We start from the raw sequence: 25,258 nt of genomic DNA on the forward strand, positions 1-25,258 counted from the left end.
GCCCATGAACTATGCCCATCCTAACACTCAACTCATGACAGGAAAAAAAAGCATAAAAAAGTCTATCAATCCAACTCTGAGAAAGACACATAGAAAAAGACACATATGGGATCCCTGGGTGGTGCAGCGGTTTGGCGTCTGCCTTTGGCCCAGGGCGCGATCCTGGAGACCCGGGATCGAATCCCACATCAGGCTCCTGGCGCATGGAGCCTGCTTCTCCCTCTGCCTGTGTCTCTGCGCCTCTCTCTCTCTCTTTGTGACTATCATAAATAAATAAAAATTAAAAAGAAAAAGATTATTTAAAAAAAAAGAAAAAGAAAAAGACACATATATACCCCAAGTATTTATAATAAGATGACAGCTGATAAGAATAAAATCTTGCCAACAACATGGATTGACCTAGAGGGTATTATTACACTAAGTGAAATAAGGCAAAGAGAGAAAGACAAATACCATATGATTTCACTTACATACAGAATCTTAAAAAACAAAACAAAAAACAGACTCTTAAATACACAGAACAAACTGGTAGTTGCCAGAGCAAAGGTGGGGATGGAGGTATGGGTGAAAGAAGTGAAGGGGATTAAGAGGTTCAAACTTTCAGTTATAAGATAAATAAGTCAACACCAAAATAAAAGCATTTGTACAGCAAAGGAAACCATCAACAAAACAAAAATCAAACCTAGTGAATGAGAGAAGATATTTGCAAATGACATATCCAATAAGAGGTTAATATCCAAATATATAAAGAACTTATACAGGGACTCCTGGGTGGCTCAGTGGTTGAGCATCTGTCTTTGGCTCCAAGGCATGATCTGGGAGTCATGGGATTGAGTCCCACATCAGGCTCCCCACAGAAATCCTGATTCTCCCTCTGCCTATGTCTCTGCCTCTCTCTGCGTCCCTCATGAGTAAATAAATAATTTTTTAAAATTATTTTATAAATAAATAAAAATTAAAAAAAAAACATTATTAAAAAGGGATCCCTGGGTGGCGCAGCGGTTTGGCGCCTGCCTTTGGCCCAGGGCGCGATCCTGGAGACCCGGGATTGAATCCCACATCGGGCTCCCGGTGCATGGAGCCTGCTTCTCCCTCTGCCTGTGTCTCTGCCTCTCTCTCTCTCTCTGTGACTATCATAAATAAATAAAAATTAAAAAAAAAAAAAACATTATTAAAATTATTTTAAAAAAGAGCCTATACAACTCAATACCAAAATAATCTGATTTAAAAATGAGCAGGTGGTATCTCATTGTGGTTTTGATTTGTATTTCCCTGATGGCAAGTGATGCGGAACATCTTATGTGCTTATTGGCCATGTCTATGTCTTCCTCTGTGAGATTTCTGTTCATGTCTTTTGCCCACTTCAGGATTGGATTGTTTGTTTCTTTGCTGTTGAGTTTAATAAGTTCTTTATAGATCTTGGATACTAGTCCTTTATCTGATACGTCATTTGCAAATATCTTCTCCCATTCTGTAGGTTGTCTTTTAGTTTTGTTGACTGTATCCTTTGCTGTGCAAAAGCTTCTTATCTTGATGAAGTCCCAATAGTTCATTTTTGCTTTTGTTTCTCTTGCCGTCATGGATGTATCTTGCAAGAAGTTACTGTGGCCAAGTTCAAAAAGGGTGTTGCCTGTGTTCTCCTCTAGGATTTTGATGGAATCTTGTCTCACATTAAGATCTTTCATCCATTTTGAGTTTATCTTTGTGTATGGTGTAAGAGAATGGTCTAGTTTCATTCTTCTGCATGTGGATGTCCAATTTTCCCAGCACCATTTATTGAAGAGATACCACCTCACACCAGTGACAATGGGGAAAATTAACAAGGCAGGAAACAACAAATGTTGGAGAGGATGTGGAGAAAGGGGGAACCCTCTTGCACTGTTGGTGGGAATGTGAACTGGTGCAGCCACTATGGAAAACTGTGTGGAGGTTCCTCAAAGAGTTAAAAATAGATCTGCCCTACGACCCAGCAATTGCACTGATGGGGATTTACCCCAAAGATACAGATGCAGTGAAATGCTGACACCTGCACCCCGATGTTTATAGCAGCAATGTCCACAATAGCCAAACTGTGGAAGGAGCCTCAGTGTCCATTGAGATGAATGGATAAAGAAGATGTGGTTTATTTATACAAGAGAATATTACTCAGCCATTAGAAATGACAAATATTCACCATTTGCTTCGACATGGATGGAACTGGAGGATATTATGCTGAGCGAAGTAAGTCAATTGGAGAAGGACAAACATTATATGGTCTCGTTCATTTGAGGAATATAAAAAATAGTGAAAGGGAATAAAGGGGAAAGGAGAAAAATGAGTGGGAAATATCAGAAAGGGAGACAGAACATGAGAGACTCCTAACTCTGGGAAACGAACAAGGGGTGGTAGAAAGGGAGGTGGGCGGGGGGTGGGGGTCACTGGGTGATGGGCACTGAGGGGGACACTTGATGGGATGAGCTCTGGGTGTTATTCTATATGTTGGCAAACACCAATAAAAAATTAAAATTAAAAAATAAAAAAATTAAAAAAAAGAGCAGGGGATCTGAATAAATATCTTTTTAAAGAAAATATACAAATGGCCAACAGACACATGAAAAGATGCTCAACATCACTAATCATCAGGGAAATGCAAATCAAAACCACAATGAGATACCACCTCACGCCACTCAGAAGAATGGCTAGTATCAAAAAGGAGATAACAAGTGTTGGTGAGGGATGCCTGGGTGGCTCAGTGGTTGAGCATCTGCCTTCAGCTCAGGGTAGGATCCCAGGATCCTGGAATCAAGTTCCACATCGAGCTCCCTGTAGGGAGCCTGCTTCTCCCTCTAACTATGTCTCTGCCTCTCTCTCTGTGTCTCTCATGAATAAATAAATAATATCTTAAAAAAAAATATTGGTGAGGATGTGGAGAAAAGGGAACCCCTGGGCACTGCTGATGAGAATGTAAATTGGTGCAGCCACTGTGGAAAATAGTATGGAGGTTCCTTGAACAATTAAAACTAGAAATACCATATCATCCAATAATTCCATTACTGGGTATTTACCCAAAGAAAATAAAAACACTAATTGAAAAAGATATATAACCCGTATATTTGTTGCAGCATTATTTACAACAGCCAAGATATGGAAGCAGCCCAAGTGTCCACTGATAGATGAATGGACAAAGAAAATATGGCATACATATATACACAATGGAATTTTATTCATCCATAAAAAAGAATGGTATCTTGCCATCTGTGATAACATGGATGGACCTAAAGGGTATCATGCGAAGTGAAATTAAATAGAAAAAGACAAATACAATATGATTTTGCTTACATGTAGGGAACCAAAAAAAAACAAAACAAATCAGATTTTTTAAAATATTTTATCTATTCATTCATGAGAGACAGAGAGAGAGAAAGGCAGAGACACAGGCAGAGGGAGAAGCAGGCTCCATGCAGGGAGCCCAACGTGGGACTCGATCCAGGGTCTCCAGGATCACACCCTGGGCCGAAGGCAGCACTAAACCGCTGAGCCACCCAGGCTGCCCAACAAATCAGATTCTTAAACAGAAAACTGATGGTTGCCAGGAGGGAAGTAGGTGGGTGACAAGCAAAACAGATAAAGGGGATTAAGAGGTACAAAGTATTGCTCCAGTATTAAATAAGTCACGGAGATGAAAAGTACAGCATAGGGAATACAGTTAATAGTATTGTAATATCACTGCATTTTGACAGGTAGTAATTATATTTATTACGATGAGCACTGGGTAACGTACAGAATTGTCAAACCATTAACCACTATGTTGTACACCTAAAACTAATATAACATTGTCAACAATGTTAAAAAAAAAAAAGCAAAAAAAGAGAGATGATGGATGCTTTTTAATTTTGGTCTCTCTTTATTTTCTTACTTTCCTACAATTAACATTTAATAATAAGGAAAAGGATTATTTTTTTAAGTGAGACATAAGTTACATACCATAAAAATGGACCCTTTAGAACTCAACAGGCTTTAGCGTACTTGCTAAGTTGTACACTCATCCCCACTATCTAACTCCAGAACATTTTCATCCCAAAAGAAATCCTGTACCCATTAGCACTCACTCCTATACCCCCATTTCCCTGGCAGCCACTAATCTACTTTCTGTCTCTATGCTTCTTCTAGACATTTCATAAAAACAGAATCAGGTGGTCTTCTGTGTCTGGTTTCTTTAGAATGTTTCAAGTTTCATCCATATTGTAGTATGAATCAGTACTTCATTCTTTTTTATAGCTAAAGAATACTCCATTGTATGGATGTACACATTTTGTTTATGCATTCATTAACTGATGGATATTTGAGTTGTTCCATTTTTGGCTAGCATAAATAACACTGCTACTGCTATGAAAATGCCTGTACAAGTTTTAGTGTAAGCATCTATTTTCAGTTCTCTTGGGTACACACCTAGCAACGGAATTATTAAGTCACAAGGTAACTTCATGTTTAATTTTTTGAGAAACTGCCAAATCATTTTCCAAAGAACCTGTACCATTTTACATTTCCACCAGTGATATGCCCTCCTACAGAATAAAGGTGCCGGGGCACCTGGGTGGTTCTCAGTTAAAAAGCTGCCTTCAGCTTGGCCCATGATCCTGGGATCAAGCCCTGCATTGGGCTCCCTGCTCAGCAGTGAGTCTGTTTCTCCCTCTCCCTTTGCCCCTCCCTACTGCTCATGCTCACTTTCTCTCAAATAAATAAATAAAATCTTTAAAAAAAAATGAAGGTGCCAAGCAAATCTCCCCAGGGCAGTTCAAAAAGATGAAGCCCAGAGGAATCCCAACAAAAGTGGCCCCAGGTATAATGTATATCTGCATAGCATTTCACTAGCTAGAAAACACATGTCCAGGCAGACTGGAGGGCACAGAGCTTGCTTTCAAATTTTTATCGCTCATATTTGTATAGTTCTTTAGAGGACAGAGTGTACTCATGTGCATGATCTCTGGTTTACGCAGGAATGCCTGCTTTTTCTGTTAACTACGGTTGCATGTTTTATCTTTTCTCAATGATTATTTCATTTGTATTATACTTTATAATCATAATCACAACAATTACTTTGAAATCATTTTATGCTTGAATGGTCCTACTCTCACTGTCAATCCTTTCTTTCTCGACCTTGCCCATGGATGGTCTTTTATTTTAATTCATCTCTCAGTGACAGGAGCATGCCTTCCAATGATTTTTTTTCCCCAGAATGATGCATGGATGTAGTAAAATCTACACACAAAGTATGTTCTTGCACAACGGAAAAGAATTTCTGTTACCATGAAATGGGAACTTAAACTGGGTTGGAATAAAATTCTTTGGTTACATTTTTCCCTCAGAACTCAATGGGCACTGCCCCACTGCCCTCTGGCACCTATCGTGTAGATAAGTTTGAGCCTAGCTAATTTTTTTTCTTTGATTTCCTCTTCTTTCTGCCAGGATGCTAATAATACCCTCCCCTTATTCTTGAAATTAAAAAAATATTTCACCTGGATATTTCAAGTGTTAACTAATTTTTGCTAATTTTGCCTGATTCGACATGAACCTTTATAATTTACAGAATCGGTCCTTCTTCCATTCAGAATAATTGAGGCTTCCTTCTAGGCCGTTTGCTCTGGTCTCCAATCTGGTCCATTATCCACATCTGGGGTCTCCTCTGTTGCTTTCTTATCCCTTCTGAGAGCACCAGGTTGTCTTCCTCCTGACTCCTTGGCTTTCAGCAGTGCCACAATTCCAGACGCTAACATTGTGTGCTTTATCTCCTTATGTGCTTTGAATCCACAAACCCCTTTCTCATCTCCGTCTGTTGACTCATCATCTTACCTTTCACAGCAACTAGAACTTCTCAGAGAGGACAAAAAAGATGACACTTGAAGCTGGGAAACCTTTTACCCAAAGCTTGCTCTTCCTCTATCTCTTGCATGCCTTGTTTATTTCCCTATATACTGTGGATCTTTCAGTGTGTGCTCTCTAGTGCTCTTTTCCTATTTGTTCATTTTCAAATGAGGATAGGTAAGGCCTGGCCTGATATTTACTCAAAAATTGTAGAAAGATTCTCTTTGGTCCCCTCTCTATTCACCCTAATGGATTCAAGGCTTCTCAGACGGGGCCATGGGTGAAGACCCAGCACTGCATCTGTTACTCAGCACCTGGGACCACTCGTCAGTGGCTGCCTTCTCATCTCTTGCCTCAGTTTCCTCTTCTATAACACTGGAAAGTTAAGCTAATCTTTAAACATCACCAAGCTCTACATTTTTATGGTATGGTATATCCATATGTCATACGGGTTTAAAGTTTCATTAATTTGGAACCAATTATCAAGGATTTTGCTAAATATGTGTATAAACAAGTAATAACCTGTTTGGGATCCCTGGGTGGCTAGCGGTTTAGCGCCTGCCTTTGGCCCAGGGCGCGATCCTGGAGACCTGGCATCAAATCCCACGTCAGGCTCCCGGTACATGGAGCCTGCTTCTCCCTCTGCCTATGTCTCTGCCTCCCTCTTTCTCTCTGTGTGACTATCATAAATAAATAAAAATTTAAAAAAAAAGTAATAACCTGTTTAAGAAAAACTCGGTGTACTTTATTTAAATTCAAGCAAACCACAAATATTAAGCTCAAAAAATAGACTACATTTGATTATACATAAGAAAGAAGAGAATTATGATTTACTAAGACCGAGCAGAGTACATGCTCTGGAGAGGTACTGGATATAAAATGTATACAAGAAAAAAAAAAAAAACATATTCAAGGAAGCAGAAACTATACACAAGCAATTGAGTTAGCCTTTCTCTCCCTGTCAGTCTGCCCAGAATCCCGTCAATTCCAGAATTTTCTGTCTTGTCTAAACACTGAAAACCAAGTGGAAATGCTGTAATAACTATGTTATCACAAGGCCATTTTCAGAGCCCACAGATATTATAAGGGATAACACTGCTCGAGAGCTTCCTATTGGCACACACACTCTACAAACATTATCCCATTTAATCCCAGCAACCACCTGCTAGGGGACTCACTCCTTCATGGTCTCTGGCACTCTAACATGTCCTGCTGGGCATGCCAAGAATGCAAGGTCCTGACCAGCTTTTACCCAAGCCATTTTTCAGGGCTGTACTTGCTGTGAACAGCCTGGAGGGATGAGACAACATCTCCCTCAGGGCTGAAAAGCAGGCTTGCTTACTGCCTGCTATAAAGCAGCAGGTCCCCCAGATCAGTGCTTCCAGCTGTGACACAGAAGCACAGCGCATGGCATCACCCCCATGGGATGTGGAGGAAGGGAAATGGACATACACAGTGATGTTTTTTATGCTAGTAATAAAGTCCTTTGTCTGGGACTCATGCATTCCACATAAAAAAAGAAAGTAAACAGGAAAAGTTTTGCCTCCTAACTCCTCCTAACCTGAGTCCTATAGTTCATCTCTCCTAGATCCCACAACACAGCTCAGTATACATCTTCCTGTCTTTACCTCCAGGTTTTGTCCTTTCACTCAAACTCATCTGGAGTTTCCACTGCAACATAAGGTCAAGCTTACCAATTCTTTCCAGCATTGAAAGCCAAATGTCCCAACAATGTAATAATCATCCCTTCCCTTGTTATTGTGTAACTCCCGGTGGCTCATGAATTAAGCTCCTATGCAAGTTAGCAAAGAAATCACTTCTTTACCAGTCTATTTAACTGCTCTTACCCAAGCACCATATGAAATTAATAAATTATTGCTTTATAATAAGTTGTGAAGGCTCGACCATTTATCAGCCATATGTACCCAGCGAATCTCCACTACTCTGAGACTCCACATCTGTTAAATAGAGCCAGTATTAGTGAGGCTGGCCAATAGCCACCCTCCTCTCCTTCTTTAGTAACAGAAATTCTGGTTTTTAGATGGACACATGGTTTCCCTGAATATAGATTATATTTCTCAACCTCCTTTACTGCTGGGTGTGGCCATATGGCAAGATTAGGCCAATGGTATGCAAGAAGTGTCATGGAAAGTGGCCCTCAAAGGCTGGAATGCCGATACAAAAACTAGAGCTTCAGCAGCCATTTCGGGTCTTGAAATGACCTCAGACTTAGAAGCCATTTCCAAGATAGCCTCATAATGGAACAAGATAGAAGGAACCCAAGTCTCTGACCATGTAGGCTCTATAACTACCCTGAGCTAATTACCTCCTGACTTCTCACACATAAGAGAGAAATTTCCATCTTATTCATGTCTTTGTTATTTTAGTTTTCTGTCACTTGTACCCCAAACTACAGAAATAGTTCCCTCATAAGGAGAAAGATAGGGTTATATGAGAATATGTAGGACAGCCCAGGTGGCTCAGCGGTTTAGCGCCACCTTCAGCCCAGGGCATGATCCTGGAGACCAGGGATCAAGTCCCATGTCGGGCTCCCTGCATGGAGCCTGCTTCTCCCTCTGCCTGTGTCTCTGCCTCTCTCTCTCTCTCTCTCTCTCTGTGTGTGTGTGTGTCTCATGAATAAATAAATAAAATCGTAACAAAAAAAAATTTTTAAAGAGAGAATATATATCACAAAAGATACCCAATTGGTATCTATTTTTATATTTCCCCAAAAAAAGGTCTTGCACTGTTTTCACACATAGCAGACAAACTCAAATATTTGTTGAAATAAACATGAATCTAGAAGAATGAAGGCCATTTCATTGCCCTAAAAAGTTTTCTAATGTTTTTACCAATTTATTTTTCCAGATGAATATCACTATTTTGTCAAATCTTATAGACTATCTCATTGGAATTGTCAACATTTGGAGACTTGGTATTGTCACTAGTACTGTGTTCAGACTTCCCCGAAAAGAGGCAGAAATTAAATGATTGCTTATCAACCTAATGATTTTCATCCTATCCATAAAAAAGCATTTAATAAGAGGCTACTCAATAACAAGTCTAGTCGTAAAAATGAGACTAATTAACACACAAACATCAAGTAAATAATCTCTAATGCCACCTCCCCCAATACCCACCAAAATATTCAGGGAGATAGAAGAGGTGACACAAATCTAAACCATCACTAAAGACTAAAGCTAGTGTGCTACTCTGTCCTTATCTCCTCTAATTGTTGATCCAGATCCTCTTGCCTCTCTTCTTCATAGCCAACCGAACTTTGATCGTGGCTCGTGGGCTTAGTGCTGTTTCATCTCCTTTCAAGTAATGTTTCTGTGATTCTCCATTGTCAAACTTACCCTCTCAGTGTTTGAATCTTTACCAGTGGATCTGGCCTTCCCTCCCATATGGTGATATTCACACAGCTGAACCGAGTTTTGCTTAAGTTCTTCTTTCTGTCACACACGTACTACAGTGGTGGGTTCAGTCCAGCACAGGTATCTACAGAGGTACTCTCACAAAGATTGTACCATCATCATCACCAAAATTATTACTGTCATTCATTGAACCATTACTGCGTGACGGATACTTTGTTAAGCACCCTCCCCGTACTAATATACCACTGAGTCCTTACAATAATTATCTAAGCTGGGCATTGTTATCTCACCCATTTAAAGTTAGAAAACTCGGAATACCTGGGTGGCTTGGTGGGTTGAGCGTCTGTCTTTGGCTCAGGTCATAATCCCCAGTGTCCTGGGACTGAGCTCTGTATCAGGCTCCTGGCTCAGAGGGCAGTCTGCTTCTCCCTCTCCCTTTGCCCTTCCCCCTGCTCATGTATTCTCTCTCTCTCAAATAAATAAATCTTTTTTAAGAATTATAAAGTGAGAAAACTCACCCTAGTGAGTGAGGCTCCAAAAGGTAGGTAACTTACCCAAGGATACACCATCCATAACAGCATCTTCACTGGCTATGGTAGTGCATCCTTGGCAAATGTAGAATTTGAACCCAGCTCAGTCAGCTCTAAATTCTGAACCATTTCTCTATGTTCCATCCCACGAAAGTTGAGTGGTGTTTTATGTTCTGTACTGGTACACATACTCCCATCCACTCACCTGTTCCCTTCTTTTTGCTAAGCATTGAAGTTTTTAAACTCAGTGAACATTAATCTTTTCTTTTTTTTTCCTTTCCTAAGGGGAAAATGGCTTCATACCGCAGTGGCACCCTGATATTAAGGACAGCTACTCCCCTCAAATTATCTCAGATTCTTTCTCCCCATCCCTCAGCTGTGGTTTTCAGCACCAGGGCCAGTGCCAACCAGGTCTCTGCCCCTGTCTTTGGGTTCAGAGAAATCCTTAGTATATGTGCTGCCGAAGCGAGCACTTCAGAGAAATCCTTAAAGACACATGTGGAATCATATGGCAGATTCTTGTTGGCTCGTTCAGAATTTTTTTTTTTTTTTTTTTTTTTGGCTCGTTCAGATTAAAGGCTCTTCACTGGGTTCTGGAAGCTGACCTCAGTCAGGTATTCAGGCCTACCAGGGGGACAAACTCCCACTTTTGCCAATTTAGGACCCCTCCATGAGTCCTAACCTAACACAAGACCCATCTATAAGTTCTGGAGATTGTATAACAGGCTCTGACCTGCTACCCAACCTCAGGATACATTAGGGGACCAAGGATGCACGCATCAGTCACAGGGCTCTAACACCACCTTAGTCCAGTCTGCATGGTTTTATCATCTTCCCAGGACTTCCTCCCACAGTTCTGATATCTCCCTTTTGTAGGATCTAGACACACACTCTTCCCACCAACGTTGCTGACCCATCCTGAACCTCAGAACTTTGGATGGATCCCCAACTTTCCTGCTTCAGAAGCCAAAGATTTCAGACCAAAAAAAAAAAAAAAACCTATAAGGCATGAATAGGCTGCTCAAGAAGGTCCTCCGGGAAGCTGAAGGGTTGAGATACTGGCTGGAGCCAAGAGCATCCCTTAGTCTTTTGCACACAGAAAAAAGGTAACTAAAATGATCTCTCTCATGTGAGACTGGCTCCAGCATTAGTGAAAATAAGCATGTCAGTGGGAGGCCCTGGAGTACCCAGCTTCATGGGGAAGGGGCAGAGGCCCTGCAGAGAGAGAGCTGGAAGGGATGCCCCACCCACCAATGTCCATATCCTCATCTTCCTATCTAAGAAGAATGTTCCTTTTTTACCTCCTTCCTCACTGAAACCTTCTCTTGCTCCTTCTCTGGCCTTGCACTATGCCCTACCCCTCATGCTGATGCTCCCCAGCACTCCAGCCAGGATCTTCTGCTCAGTAGAACCTTCCAGGGCCAGCTATAAGGATGACCCCAAGTCTGTCTCTCTCTCTCTAGACTGGTGGGGCACTGGAATCACCTGTGAAAACTGCAACATATAAATGACTGGTCTCTCTCTCCCAAATACCACAGAGGATTCTGATGTTCCAAAGACTGAGAACCAGTGCTCTGGCCCAGAGCATTAGTCTGAGTCTAAGACTAGCAGGCCAGCTGCCAAATGCTATCCCACAGGTACCCTAAACTTAGTTCGGCTATTGCCAAACCTGGATTCACTACTTCTCCTCAACCCAATACCCGCTTCCTCTTCTTTATCTCTGTGACTGGCCCAGCCCCTCACATCACTAAAGTGACAAACCCTGACATTGCCCTCCCATCCGCAAAATTTGTAAAGAGGGAGGCCTCTACCTCAGTTTCTCTCGAACATGCCTCTTCCTCTCCATCCCCATGGTCAGGTTCAGGGACAATGTCCTGAACTCATCTTCCACATACCATCTCCTCCCACACCAACCATCCTCTATACAAGGATCATAACTGACAGTGTTTCCCTCTTCCTGCAACTCTGGAATGATTCTCCACTGGCCACAGGATAACATCTAAAGTCCCAAGCACTGCCTTCAAGTCCCTCTGAGTACTGACCCCAAACCACCTCTCCGATCTCATCTCTGGCAGGCTCCTCCTCCCTGTCTTCACTAGCCTCACCCTCCAACACACTTGGCTCAGCATTCCTGAGATTCGGCATGCTCTCTCCCCACTGTCTGCTTTCTCTCCCATGTCCCTCTTCACCTGAGAAACTGAAGATCTCTCTTTAAAATCCTGTGAGTTTGATTCCACCCCACTAGCTTCCATTTCCACTGCTTTCCACCCCAGACACAGCATCATCATCATTCATTTACTCCTCTCTGTCAGGTCTGTGGGCTCCTAGGGCAAAGCCTGCAGAGTCATGCTTTGCATGCACAGTGGATGTTTACTTCATGAATGAAAACCGCTCATGAGATCAAGAAGCAAAGGAAGCAACCAATCTTTAAAGCAATAAAAATAAAGCCACCTGCTATCTTGGAAAACATAGCAGGTATTGTTTCAATAATAGACGCTTTTGGGGCACCTGGGTGGCTCTGCCTTCAGCTCAGGTCATGATCCCCAGGTCCTGGGATCGAGTCCCACATCAGGCTCCCCACAAGAAGCCTGCTTCTCCCTCAGCCTGTCTCTGCCTCTCTCTGTGGGTCTCTCGTAAATAAATAAATAAAATCTTTAAAAAAATAGATGCTTTTGGTAATAGATAGGAGTTCTGAAAAAGAAGAGTGAGCAAGTAGAGAATTAATCAGGGAATGCCTGCACAGATCAAGAAAACAGCACCGTGATCACCAACCACCAGGGTATGAACCTTGCAGCATCTCCCTAACACTCAGCACTCCGGCCACACTGGCTCTCTGTTACATCTTCAATTTGCCACCCTGCCCTTGCCCCAATGGGGACTATGACCATGCAGCTGCCACCTCTTCACCTGGTCAAGTCCAACTCATCTTTCCTCTGGGAAGCCACTCTGGGCCTCCTACCAAGTAAAGCCACCCTGTTTACTGTCTCCAAGCACCTTGTATTTCTGTAGCCATTGTTAGTGCTATAATTAATGTTTCCTATACTTGTTTGCTATTGTTGTTTTACTTATTTTTATACTTCTTTAACTTTGCTACTAGACTATGAACTAAAAGATAGCAAGGATCAGATTCATCTTTTTCTTATACTGGGACCCCACACTCAGCAGGCCCTGAACGGAACTGGATGGATGATGGATGGATGGATGGATGGACAGACGAACTGGAAGATAGCCAAGAACAAGGAATATGCTGCCTTTCATTACTGCTACAATACTTTCATATCATCCAGCTCTCTTCACTCTGACTCAACCTACAAAAAGCAATCTTGGATTTTAAAACTGAGGCTTACATGGGGCACTTGGTAGGCTGTTAGTAGAGCATACAACTCTTGATCTTGGGGTTGTGAGTTCAAGCCCCACACTGGGCAGAGAGATTACTTTTAAAAAATAAAAGATAAAACTGGGGTTTTCCTACTGAAGAAAGGATGCACACACACCAGTGATAGTCCTGTTTACTTGGAAAGCAGGTGTCAGAGCAAACTGACACACATGGCATTCCAGCTCCCTACGCGGTGATTTTTCTATAATACCATGCAGCTCTCTCTGTTCCACAAAGATACTGGCTATATTGATAAAACTAGGTTCCAAGAATCATTCAGCCCTTGAGAACCCCCCAAGATCATGAAGAAGCTCCCTAAGATCAATACACGTATTGTCAACAGATCACAGAGGCACTGTCTCCCCTCAGCCAGTCACCACCACCAGATCCCAGGGCTGTACACTTAGGTCAGGCCTTAGTTCCTCTTCTCACACACTCACGCTGATGACTCAACAAAGGACTTTGATGCAGAGGTGTTCATCAGACATAAATGCTTCTTCATGGACACGGTCTATGTGCAACATTATATGACCTGCAGGCAGCTGTTAGAAAGTGCAATGTGCAAGTGAATGTGCTGAAGTCCACAGGTTTTGCTGGGTGGGGAATCAGGACACCTGAGTGTGAAACCCTGACAAAGTCCCTGCCCTCAGCCCCAAGGTGGGAGTGTGGCCTCAATGCACTCTAACTTTCAGGATAGACTGACTACATCTGATGAGGGCAAAAGCCAAAACAGTGCTCAATGCAAAAGAGCCCTGCAGCAGTATACCCAGAGATAAAGTAGAGAGCTAACAGGAGCAACCTGGCATCTTTTGAAAAAGCAAAAGAGTGTTATATATCAATCATCAACTAACTTCTAATCTTATCAAAAAGCTTTCCAACAAGAATAAATTCTAATCTTAGTTGTCAACCAATCAGTACATGCATCAGTTACTTCCTGTACTTTAGCCACTTACAAGTGAGATCAGGGTTTCCCTAGACCCTAGAATGAAACCACACCTTAAACCCATCAACTCCAAATTGAACTCCTTAAGTTCAATTATCAGGCAATTAAAATAACTAAAACCAAGAGAAACTATCACAAGTATCTCTTTCAATGAATTCCTATTTCCTTATCTCCCCTATGGCTCTTCCAGTGTCAGAAACCACACCTTGAAGCAGCACGGATGTGAGAAGAGACCCTAGAGGAACCCTCAGCTTCTCCCACAGCCACATCCTGAGCAATCTATTAAACCTCCCTGAGCTTCCATTTTCTCCTCTGCACCTCAAAGACTGCCCTGCTAGAATCACTATAAAGGTGTCAAGAGACTTTGTAAAGTGTTGAGATATTTTATAATGAAGGGACCTCAGATCCAACAACCATCCCATTTTATAGACTCAAATCACTTACTGGACACTCACCATTTACTTCATTTGTTCATTCAACAAACATTTGTGGGGTACCCACTATGTGCCAGATGCTATGCCAGGCACTAAGGACTCAATGATGAGCAAATCAGCCCTAGTCCATGATCTGACAGGACTGCATTACATTGCATTATAGGAGACAGACATCACCAACCTCTCCACCACAGAGCATATCGTTATACCCTGCAGGCCATGCTAATGATTTGGTCTTTTTTCTAAAAGAAATTACAAGCCACCAAAGGGTTTTACGCAGAAGAAATGACATAATCAGATCATTCTGGCTGCCTTATACTAGCCCTGGGCTAGGCCCAGGATATGGCAAGAACAAATGCAGGCTCTTTCTCTACAAAATCTGGTGGGGGTGGGGGGCGGGGTGTCACCAGGAAGTCATCATCACTCTCACAGTGTTATTAATGCTACAGCAGTGTGCTACAAGAGCCTGTGGGGGAACAATCTATAAATGCTAGTGGGCCAAAAGTTTTGGAGATATGGTGCCTGGAGGAAAAATAAAACAAAGCACAGCTACAGAAAGCACACAAAATAAGAAATATCTCAAAATAGTGAAAAGTCACTAATTCCACATAACAAACTTTACTGCCACAAAAAGAGACACACAGCATATTCTCCTGAATTTATTAACTTGTTTTCCATAAATATTTAATTACTCAGAAATGTATCAAAACCACAGATTTCTCTTGACCTAGTTATCAAGCTTATACAAGAGTGAGAATGACTGTATTCAATAAACAAGAATTTAATTACATTCATTAATCTTTCTTTCATCTTTAATAAGATGATTTTCAAAGAAAACTTTTGACTGTTGAGCCCAAACATCTAAATTTCTTCTGATTACTCAATTAATTGTGTTAAACCTTCAAATAAAACCTTATAATAAAAATATTTAAATCCTAAAGAGGAAAAGTATATTGTTGTATTAGTTCATAGAAAAGACCCTCTATTTACATGGAATCACACAACAAGGAAGGAGACAGAAAGAACTTGGGAAAGCAGCATATATTTCCTGTACCAGCCAGAGACAGGGCCCACCCTCAGGGTGACTCCATCCTCTCCCTCACCAGCAGTCAATTGCTTTTGTGGGAGCCAAGGCCTGTATCTGCAGTCCCAACAAAGGCTGAGCTCTGAGTGCTCTTACTAGCCCCTGTCACCAAGGACATCTGAGTTTTAAGATATTCCTTGTGCAATAACTCACATAACTTCCACAGGCAGTAAATTAATATTCCCCAAAAGCATCCTACAAGCCCTCTAACAATAGCTAAATAGCTAAATAGCTAACAATAGCTAAAGAGATTCTAGCTCACAATAACTGGGTGTTCCTAATGTGTGAACACTATGCTAAGATGATGATTCTGCAACATCTCCTCGAAGCCTTTGAGGAATCAAGGAGGTAAGTACCATCACACTTCCCGTACCAATGAGGAAACAGAGAAATGGTCGCTTGCCCAAAGCCACCACGGTTGTGAGTGGTAGAGTCAGGACCTAGACCCACACTGGCCTGAGTCTGCACTTTAAGGTCTATCCTATCCATCACTCTGATGTCAGGAGATAAATCTCCTATAAAGAACAAAAAGAACAAAAGCTCTGTAGAAAAACCGTGGGATGATGTGCCATCATCTGGGTCTTCATGGTTTCTGCTCTCCTCCATAAGTGCACATGAAACAAGCCTCGCATGTGCCTCCCCTTGGGGAAAAGTCGTGGAATTGATCAGTGTAGGTGATCCAAAGTGTAGGTGCTCACAATGGTACTGGGAGGGAAACCATCTTTGAGAAGAGTTCATGTGAAAAAGGTGGAGGAAACACAGACAAACCCATAGCCTAGAGTCATCAGGGCCTATGAGGACTGTCCTAGGAACTCCTTAAGCACTTTGTGACTACAGAGCTGGTTTCTCGGACACCATGGACATCACTGTCACCAACCCATTAGCACCATTACCACTACTACTAGAACCCAGAGAAAACAGCCAAAAAGGTGCTTCTCAGTGCTCCCAAAGAACCATGGATAACATGTGAGCAGTCTTACACATCAGTTTTCTCTCAGGCACCGTGCTGATCACCAGACTGCATCATTTCACAGAATCTTCAAAAAGAGTCTTGAGTTAGGTGACACTGCTATCCCCATTTTACAAACCAGTAAACCAAGACTCACAGAGAGGGAGACTCTTGCCCACGGCCTTCTGTAATGAAAGAACCAGAAACTGAACCCAGGTCTGCTTGGCTCCAGAGCATTAATCTGCTTAGCCACTTCATTCAAGTCTTCTGTCATAGTTGCCGTCCAGCCACTTTCTGCTTGCATGTGACTTTTCCACTAACTATGAGTTTCTCAAAGGCAGGGACAGAACCCTTTCACCTCCATATGCCCAGCATACAGCAAGGAAAGCTCAAAGCAGGAACCCAGCAAGGCTGGGGAGTGAATGTTCACATAAAGGAAGTAAAGCCCCCCTCCTTTTAAGAAAGTGGCCCTAGAAATACCCCAGGATGCTCCTCACAGAAGCCAACCCAAACAGCTGCCCACTACCCCTGGTCAAAATCTACAGAACATCTATCTACTCAGCTCCCTTGAGCCTGCTCCTCCACAACCCACCTTAAGGGAAGGATGAACAGGCAGACATCTGAGGAAAGGCAAGGTAGGCTTCAGCAAGTATGAGCAGTTCATTTTTAGAGTTGTCTTTTTTTTTCTGCTTCCCCCTCTCATCCTGGAGTATCTGGAGAAATATTTCTTTCCTCTCTCACCTCCAAGATTTTTTGGACAAGTATTACCAGCCACACCCAAAGCCTATAGCTAATATATGGCACAACACATTCTTGTCTCAGAGTCAGCACTCAAATACCTGAAAAGTAAAGGAATAGAGCCCAAAGACTATGTTTCACCAAAGACCTAACAGCTTATCAATAAGAGCTTGTCTATATTCTTATCAATAAGAGCATGTCAATAGCCATGATGGAGGAGAGGCCCATCACAATAGGCACAAAGAACCTACCCTGAAGTCTCAGCAGCAAAGAAATCAGGAGAGTTTCCCTGTGCAAGGAAGAACCACAGACAACGCAGTGCATGCTATAATACAATGCATACTCCGATCAAGGCAGGCACACAATGAAAGTCAAGGGAACAGAAACAAGAGTGGTCACATGGGCCTAAAAGAAGAGAGTAGGCTTTACAAAGGAGGGGGAGGCCATTCCCAAATCATGGAAGGTGAAATCATTGTTTCCTGCCTCCATGACCCCCATACTGCTCACAGCCCCAACATCGGGCCTATCATATTGTTCTGTAATCAGTGGCTTGTGTGCCTATCTCCCTGCATAGTATGTGGGCATCTCAAAGCCAAGGACTTTGGTCACTGTCCACAGCTCACCCTCAACTGCCCAGTAAATATCTAACTGACAAAGAATAAAAGAGTCTATGTCAGGTTACTAATAACAAGGCAGCTACCCCCTCTTGAGTATCTACTACAATCTGCTATCCCTGCAAGTACTTGGTATGCATGATCTCATTTTCTCTGCACAAAAACCTCAAAGGGCAGATTTTATTATCATCAGCCATTTTACACATAAGGAAAGTGAAATTCAGAAAGATTAGGTAGATTGTCCCAAGTCAGACAGCCAGTAAGTAACAGCTGAACTCTGAATCAAGGGTTGAATGGAAAATCAGTTTTCAATTACTAGTAAACAAATCCCTTTTCCTTTCTCTTTCTGTCATCTGCCTAGCATCCAGATATGCGGATTGCCTGTAATCTATTGTTCAATGAGACCAAAGCCATTTGTTTCCTAGAAAAGAACAAGGGATGTCCCTTGCTACTCCTCTAAACAATGACTGCTAACCATTACTGAGTAAACATCATTGGGGGGAGGGGGGTGCTGGGAGACACAGACCAAACTGTGCTTACAATATCAGTCAAAAACATTTATGGGCAGCCCTGGTGGCTCAGCGGGTTTAGCACCGCCTCCAGCCCAGGGTGTGATCCTGGAGACTCCAGATAGAGTCCCACATCAGGCTCCCTGCATGGAGCCTGCTTCTCCCTATGCCTGTGTCTCTGCCTCTCTCTCTGTGTGTATCTCTATAAATAAATAAAAAATGTTAAAAAAAAAAAAAAATACGGGATCCCTGAGTGGTGCAGCGGTTTGGCGCCTGCCTTTGGCCCAGGGCGCGATCCTGGAGACCCAGGATCGAATCCCACGTCGGGCTCCCACTGCATGGAGCCTGCTTCTCCCTCTGCCTGTGTCTCTGCCTCACTCTCTCTCTGTGTGACTATCATAAATCAATAAAAAAAATTTTTTTTTAAAATACCCAAGAGCTTTAAAAAAAAAAAAACATTTATTAAGGAGGAACTGGTATGTACCAATTGGAACATTTTCCAATGTTTATTTATTTATTTATTTATTCATTCATTCATTCATTCATTCATGAGAGAGAGAGAGAGGCAGAGACACAGGCAGATGGAGAAGCAGGCTCCATGCAGGGAGCCCGATGTGGGACTTGATCCCAGGACTCCAGGATCACGCCCTGGGGCCAAAGGCAGGTGCTAAACCGCTGAGTCACCCAGGGATCCCAACTACTTGCCTTTAAAAAGAGAATTCATGTGTGGTATTTTTTTTTTTAACTTCTTAAAAAAAAAAAGATCAAAAACACCATTTAAAGACACCACTTTTTGCCAGGCCTCTCCCAAATGCTCGCATACATACAACTGCAACCATGAAGAATGTATGCTTATGAACAAAAACTGGATGAACTTAATATGTGGTAAAACAGGACTGGCAACAGCCTTTGTCTTTCATGCTGAGGTTCACCAATTTCACTAATGTTGCAAATGTTTTTGAAAATAAATCAACAGAATTTCTTTTTTTTGTTTTTTTTTTTTGTTTTTGTTTTTGTTTTTTTTCAGAATTTCTAAGATAGAGATACAACATACATATAAGCAGCAGGGATAATTTGCCACACCTTCCTGAACTCCTTCATCTGTTCCTTCAACAAGTACTGAATGGGCATCTACTGTGTGCTAGGCAAAGTGCTAGACAGATTTTTTTTTTTAAAGGACTAAACAGCAGGTCATTAGTTTCTTCCCTCCTGCCTTTCAGGAAAATATGGACAGCATGCTAATGAGAAGAATGCCAGAGCAAGGACCACCCTTCATGTTTGTAGTCTAACACCATTCTTATTCAGCCTAGAAAATGGAGTTCTGGGGAAAGCAGTTGTTCAACGTTACATAAGTGAAGGCTTCAGGATTACCGTCCTGCTCTCCCTACATGCTTCATGCTGTTCTTTTATGTTGAAAGATACACAGACAGAGAGGTAAGAAATGGACCCTAACATTAGTGCCTTGCCCTAACATTAGTGACTGAATTATCAGGTGCTTTCACATATCCTGTGTCATTTATTCTTCATAACCTCTCAAGATGGGCATGATCACCCTTGTTCCACAAACAAGGAAAACAAAGCCCTGAGAAGCTGAGAAACTGGTGCATAAGGCTTCCTACACAGACCTGTGTGACTTCCAAGCCAGAACCTTCACCCTCCATACTCAACAGGAAAATCAATTTAAAAAGGCAGTCTGCAGGGAGGGGTGGGGGAGCCTGGGTAGCTCAGTTGGTGAAGCATCTGACTCTTGATTTCAGCTCAGGTCACGATCTCAGGGTCCGGAGAGCTCCACGCTCAGCGTGGAGTCGGCGTGAGATTCTCTCCCTCTCCCTCTACCCCTCCCCCCACTCACACACCCTCTCTCTTGAATGAATGAATGAATAAATAGATAGATAGATAGATAAATAAATAAATAAATAAATAAATAAATAAATAAAATCTTTTAAAGATAAAAAGGTAAACTGGCGGGCAGCCCGGGTGGCTCAGCGGTTTAGCTGCCGCCTTCAGCCCAGGGCCTGATCCTGAAGACCCGGGATCAAGTCCCATATCAGGCTTCCTGCATGGAGCCTGCTTCTTCCTCTGCCTGTGTCTCTGCTTCTCTCTCTCTCTCTCTCTCTCATAAATAAATAAATAAATAAATAAATAAATAAATAAATAAAATATTTTTTAAAAAAGGTAAACTGGGGCCATATCACAGAGAGCCTTAATATTTTCCATTAAATGAAGTTTCTCTCTCAACTCTGGGTGTTGTCACTCCAATAATAACAATCAAAAAGCCAATCCCTTTATTATTCAATGCATGTTCTAACTTTTGTGTGCCACCAAGATGGGCTTTCCTTTTAACCCACAGAGGCTATCCAGAGGGCAGCAATCTCTGAGAACCACTTATACAGTTTCTGCCAGGACAGAAAGGAACATTGCCAATACTGCTTCTAGACCCTCTGGGCACTAGCCACACAAGCACAGGCCCCAGTAAGGAACCACCCCTGAGACACCATCCCCATGATGTCACTGGTTCACCACCAGACCAGCTGAATGATAGTGAGAGAGGCCAGCACCATGGTGGTTGGCCTCCAAAAGCTTCATAGCCTCTAAAATAAAGAAAAACACAGCCCAGTGCAGGAGAAGCCTCCTCCTGCCTTCTCTCTGTCCATGCAATGCGGGTAGGAGAAATGACAGTTTGGAATGATCAAACTGCTAGTGAATAGAGGTACTGGGTGCCAAAAGGTCATACACATGGGTACAAGACATCTTCTGGAGAGGATGGAGCCCTCTCACCTTGATTAAGTCTTCTCTCTGCCCCTGTAGGAAGCTATGAAATTCTCAATTCTCACATTCCCTTCTATTTAGTGTCTCCCTTTCGGAATGTGGTAAAATCAGAGCTCCTACTTGGCTGGGGAGGGGGGAATTCCATAAGGCTCAAGTCTAAGCCTTATGATCCAGGTCAGAGTCCTCAATGGGGGGTGGGGCCTAAAGGTCAGCAAACAATGAAATGTTCCTCACTTTCCACCTGCCATTGCTCCCTGCCACAGCTCCCTCAGAGGTCTTAATCCGAGTCACATCTGAGACTGTCCTTTGGGGACTCTCTGCCACAAACCTCATCCCAAATTCAAATAAGAAAATGGTTTGCTAATTAGAAATACCCTTTTCTTTAAACCCCCAGTCCCTGAGTCCAGCCTCCCCATCCCCAAAGAGGACAGAGATTCATAACTTTACACCACGATTTGCTCAGTAAGCATTTTTCCATCCTATCCTCACGAGGCCCCTGGGAGGCACACAAGGCAGGAAGCACGATCCTCAGATGTTCGTTTTGCAAAGGAAGACACAAAGCACGGAGAGGTGGAAGACTCTCCAGGGGTGACACAAAGGCGAAAGCTTCTGAACCCTCATTCCTGGTTCTTTCCCCTCGCCGGGCTGCCATGTCAATCTTTTGGAGACTGCCATTGCTAAGATCTGCAGCAGCATCTGCCACCAGGGCCCTCCAAGCTTCACACTAACTACTCTTCCAGGAAGCAACCTCTCTGATCATCGAATGGATGCCAACGCCGGCCGCAATCGAAGCTTGCCCTGGGCAACAGCAACAGAGAAAACCCCGGAGAAATGAAAAACGACGCGCCCCACTTAAGGCACAGCGTGGCATCGGAGAAGCCAGCAGCCTGAAAACCTGGGCGGCAGAGACGCAAGTCAGCCCCAGGAGAGGCACAGGCTGGCCTGGCCGGCCGCTCTGGCCCAGGAGCAACCCTCGAAGCCTCCAGAATCTTAAGAGAGCCCAGAGCTCTTGCGCTCACCCCAAAGCCCCCTGGACAACGGAGAGCTACATTCCCGTCTCCACGGACCACGCACCCTCCGCGCGCTCCTCACCTGGGGCGCCGCTTCCGGGCCTGCAACCACTCGGGGCCCCGCCCCCCGCCCCCCGCCCCTGCAGGTCTCCCTGGCCCCGCCCTTTGCACCTGCAGGTTTCCTCAGGCCCGGGCTCTCCGGCTTCGGCCTCACCTCGCAGCCCCCTCCCACAGCCAAATCCGAGGTCCCCCGGCCCCGCCCAACTGGCTCCATCAGCCCCGCCCCCGCACCTGCGGCCGGCGCCCACACCTGCGGCCCTTCCGACCAAGCCCGCCCGTTCCAGCCCACCTACGGCTCCCGGCCCGGCCCCCTGCGACCCCGAACCCGCCCGCACCCCCCGGCCCCCTGGCCCCGCCTCCCGCCCCGAGGCCCCTCCCCGGCCCAGCGGCCTCTCCGGGTCCCGCCCCCCCGCACCTGCAGCTCCCCGCGGCCCGGCCCTCAGGGCCCCGCCCCGCCCCGCCCCGCCCCGCGGGCCGCTCCTCTCACCGCCCGCTCTCGCCGCCGCCGCCGCCGCCGCAGTCCCGGCCGGTCACCTTGACGCGGGCCGCAGTGGCTGCTGCCGCCTCCTCATGGCCCTGGGAGCGGCCCAGGCGGCAGCGGCGCCTTCGCTCGGAGGCCAGGGCCGGGCCAAGCCGGGCCGGGGCCGGGCCAGGCGCAGCTGGAGCGCGGGCCGACGCGGGAGCGCAGCCGGTACCCAGCCGCAGTAGGAACCGTCCGCTGCTGGGCCTGAGCGGCGGGCCGCGCAGCCAATCGGCGTGCGGCGCCCGACCAATCCTCCCAATCAGCTCGTCGCAGAGGCGGAGACACGCAAATCGGCCGGCTGGGCGCGCCAGTGCGCAGCCGCTGCAGCCCTGGTCCTCGCTGGCCTCGGCCTCGGCTCTAGGCGGGGACGCCCTCTCAGCCTGTGAGGATGCTCCGCGGCCCGCACACCCCTCTCAGCGCCCTGCCACGCCCATCTTCTTCCTAGAAATAGTGCATCTTATTCCCCGTACATCTCTCCAGGCCTCGTACAATTTCCCCCTTGAAATCCCTACTTAGGATTTACGGTTTTGAACAAAAAATGGTTTTGTGAGAGCATCACCGTAGTGCTCATTCTTTACAACCGAGAGGTAGGCATAGAACACAGAACGTCAGAGCCAGAAGACACCTCAGAGAGCCTGGGGTCCTACCCTTTTACTTTGCAGGTGGGCAAAATAAGGCCCCACGAGGTGAAGGGACTTGCCCGAGACCACACGAGTGTAAAGTGGGGAAATGAGCCTGTCTCTTGTCTCCCCGCTCCCACATCTTTTACTCTGCGCCAGGCACTATGAGATGGGAGGTTAAATTAATTGGTTCCAGTCGCACAGGTAACAAGTTGCAAAGACCGTCAAGCCAGGTCTGTGAAACCCTGGAAGTCCAGAAGCACAGTAGGAAGCTCCTTCATCCTGCCTTACTCTGATTGATTCTTGGGCACACAGACATGGAGAACATCATTTCGGCAATTTTCAGATTCACTTGGAAGTAACATCAGAGTATGGAAAGATTTGGTTCCCATATCCTAAAGCTTAGGGAGGAAAAAAAGAGAAACTATAAAAAAGAAATAAAAGTCAGGGAGATGTGAATCAAAACTACAATGAGATACCACTTCACACCCTTGAGGATGGCTAAAACAAATAAGATGGACAATAATGGAGCTGGCGAGGAAGTGGAGAAATTGGAGCCCTCATACACCGCTTGTAAGAATGTAAAATGGTGCAGCCACTTTGGAAAACAGCCTGGCAGTACCTTAAAAGGTTAAATTTGGAGTTACTATATGACCCAGTAATTCCACTCTCAGAGACATGCCCAAATGAAAACATACATCCATAGAGAAACTTGTACATAAATGTTCATAACAGCGTTATTCATAATATCCAAGAAGAGGAAATAATGTAATGTCCATCAACTGATGAGTGGATAAATGAAATATGGCATATCTATACAATGAAATATAAAAAGAAATGAAGTGATGATCCATGCTACAACATGGATGAACCATGACAACATGCTGAGTGGAAGAAGTCAGATTACATGATTCCATTTATATGAAATGTCCAGAACAGACAAATCTATAGAGACAGAGGGTAGATTAGTGCTTGTCTAGGGCTGGGGGCAAGGGGAGAAGAATTAAGGGTAATGGCTAAGACAGGGAGTTTCTTTTAAAGGTGATGAAAATGTTCTAAATTGATTGTAGGGCTCGTTGCACAACTCTGAATATACCAAAAGCCATTGCATTGTACACTTTAAATGAGTGAATTATATAGTGTATGAATTATATCTTAATAAAGCTCTTTTAAAAAAAACAGCCCAGGTAGCTCAGCGGTTTAGTGCTGCCTTTGGCCCAGGGCGTGATCCTGGAGACCCGGGATCAAGTCTCCATGCAGGGAGCCCGCTTCTCCCTCTGCCTGTGTCTCTCCCTCTCTCTCAATCTGTGTCTCTCATGAATAAATAAAAAATAAAAAATCTAAATAATAATAAATTAAAAATCTTTTTTTTTTTAAAGCTATCATAGGGGCACCTGGGTAACTTAGTTGGTTGAGTGTCAGACTCTTGGTTTCACCTCAGGTCATGATCTCAGGGTCATGAGATCAAGCCCTACATCAGGCTCCATGCTCAGCAAGGAGTCTGCTTGAGATTCTCTCTCTCGGGATCCCTGGGTGGCGCAGCGGTTTGGCGCCTGCCTTTGGCCCAGGGCGCGATCCTGGAGACCCGGGATCGAATCCCACGTCGGGCTCCCGGTGCATGGAGCCTGCTTCTCCCTCTGCCTGTGTGTCTCTGCCCCCCCCCTCTCTCTCTCTGACTATCATAAATAAATTAAAATTTAAAATTAAAAAAAAAAAGATTCTCTCTCTCTCCTTCTTCCTCTACCCCCCATTCTCTCTCTAAAAATAAATGAATCTTTAAAAATATAAAAATTTAAAGTTATCATAAATTCTAATCAATCGGGCAGCCCCCGTGGCATAGCGGTTTAGCGCCATCTGCAGCCCAGGGCATGATCCTGGAAA

The 25,258-nt window shown here is 44.2% G+C and overlaps 1 protein-coding gene across 12 annotated transcripts in view; it reads right to left on the minus strand.

The window, feature by feature from the left end:
- The window catches only part of RALGPS1 (Ral GEF with PH domain and SH3 binding motif 1), a 295,437-nt gene extending 272,639 nt beyond the window's left edge, over positions 1-22,798 (minus strand). For 4 of the 12 annotated variants that reach the window (XM_038549319.1, XM_038549318.1, XM_038549315.1 and 1 more), the window contains exon 1: positions 22,722-22,792. The gene's annotated coding sequence lies outside the window, so the exon portion shown is untranslated. Of the gene's footprint in view, positions 1-22,721 lie in introns of all 12 variants that reach the window. The other 8 variants (XM_038549317.1, XM_038549310.1, XM_038549316.1 and 5 more) reach the window with 5 other exon arrangements.
- Between the last annotated feature and the right edge of the window lie 2,460 nt (positions 22,799-25,258).

The sequence above is a fragment of the Canis lupus genome, chromosome 9, assembly GCF_011100685.1.
Source record: "Canis lupus familiaris isolate Mischka breed German Shepherd chromosome 9, alternate assembly UU_Cfam_GSD_1.0, whole genome shotgun sequence".
Taxonomy (NCBI): domain Eukaryota; kingdom Metazoa; phylum Chordata; class Mammalia; order Carnivora; family Canidae; genus Canis; species Canis lupus.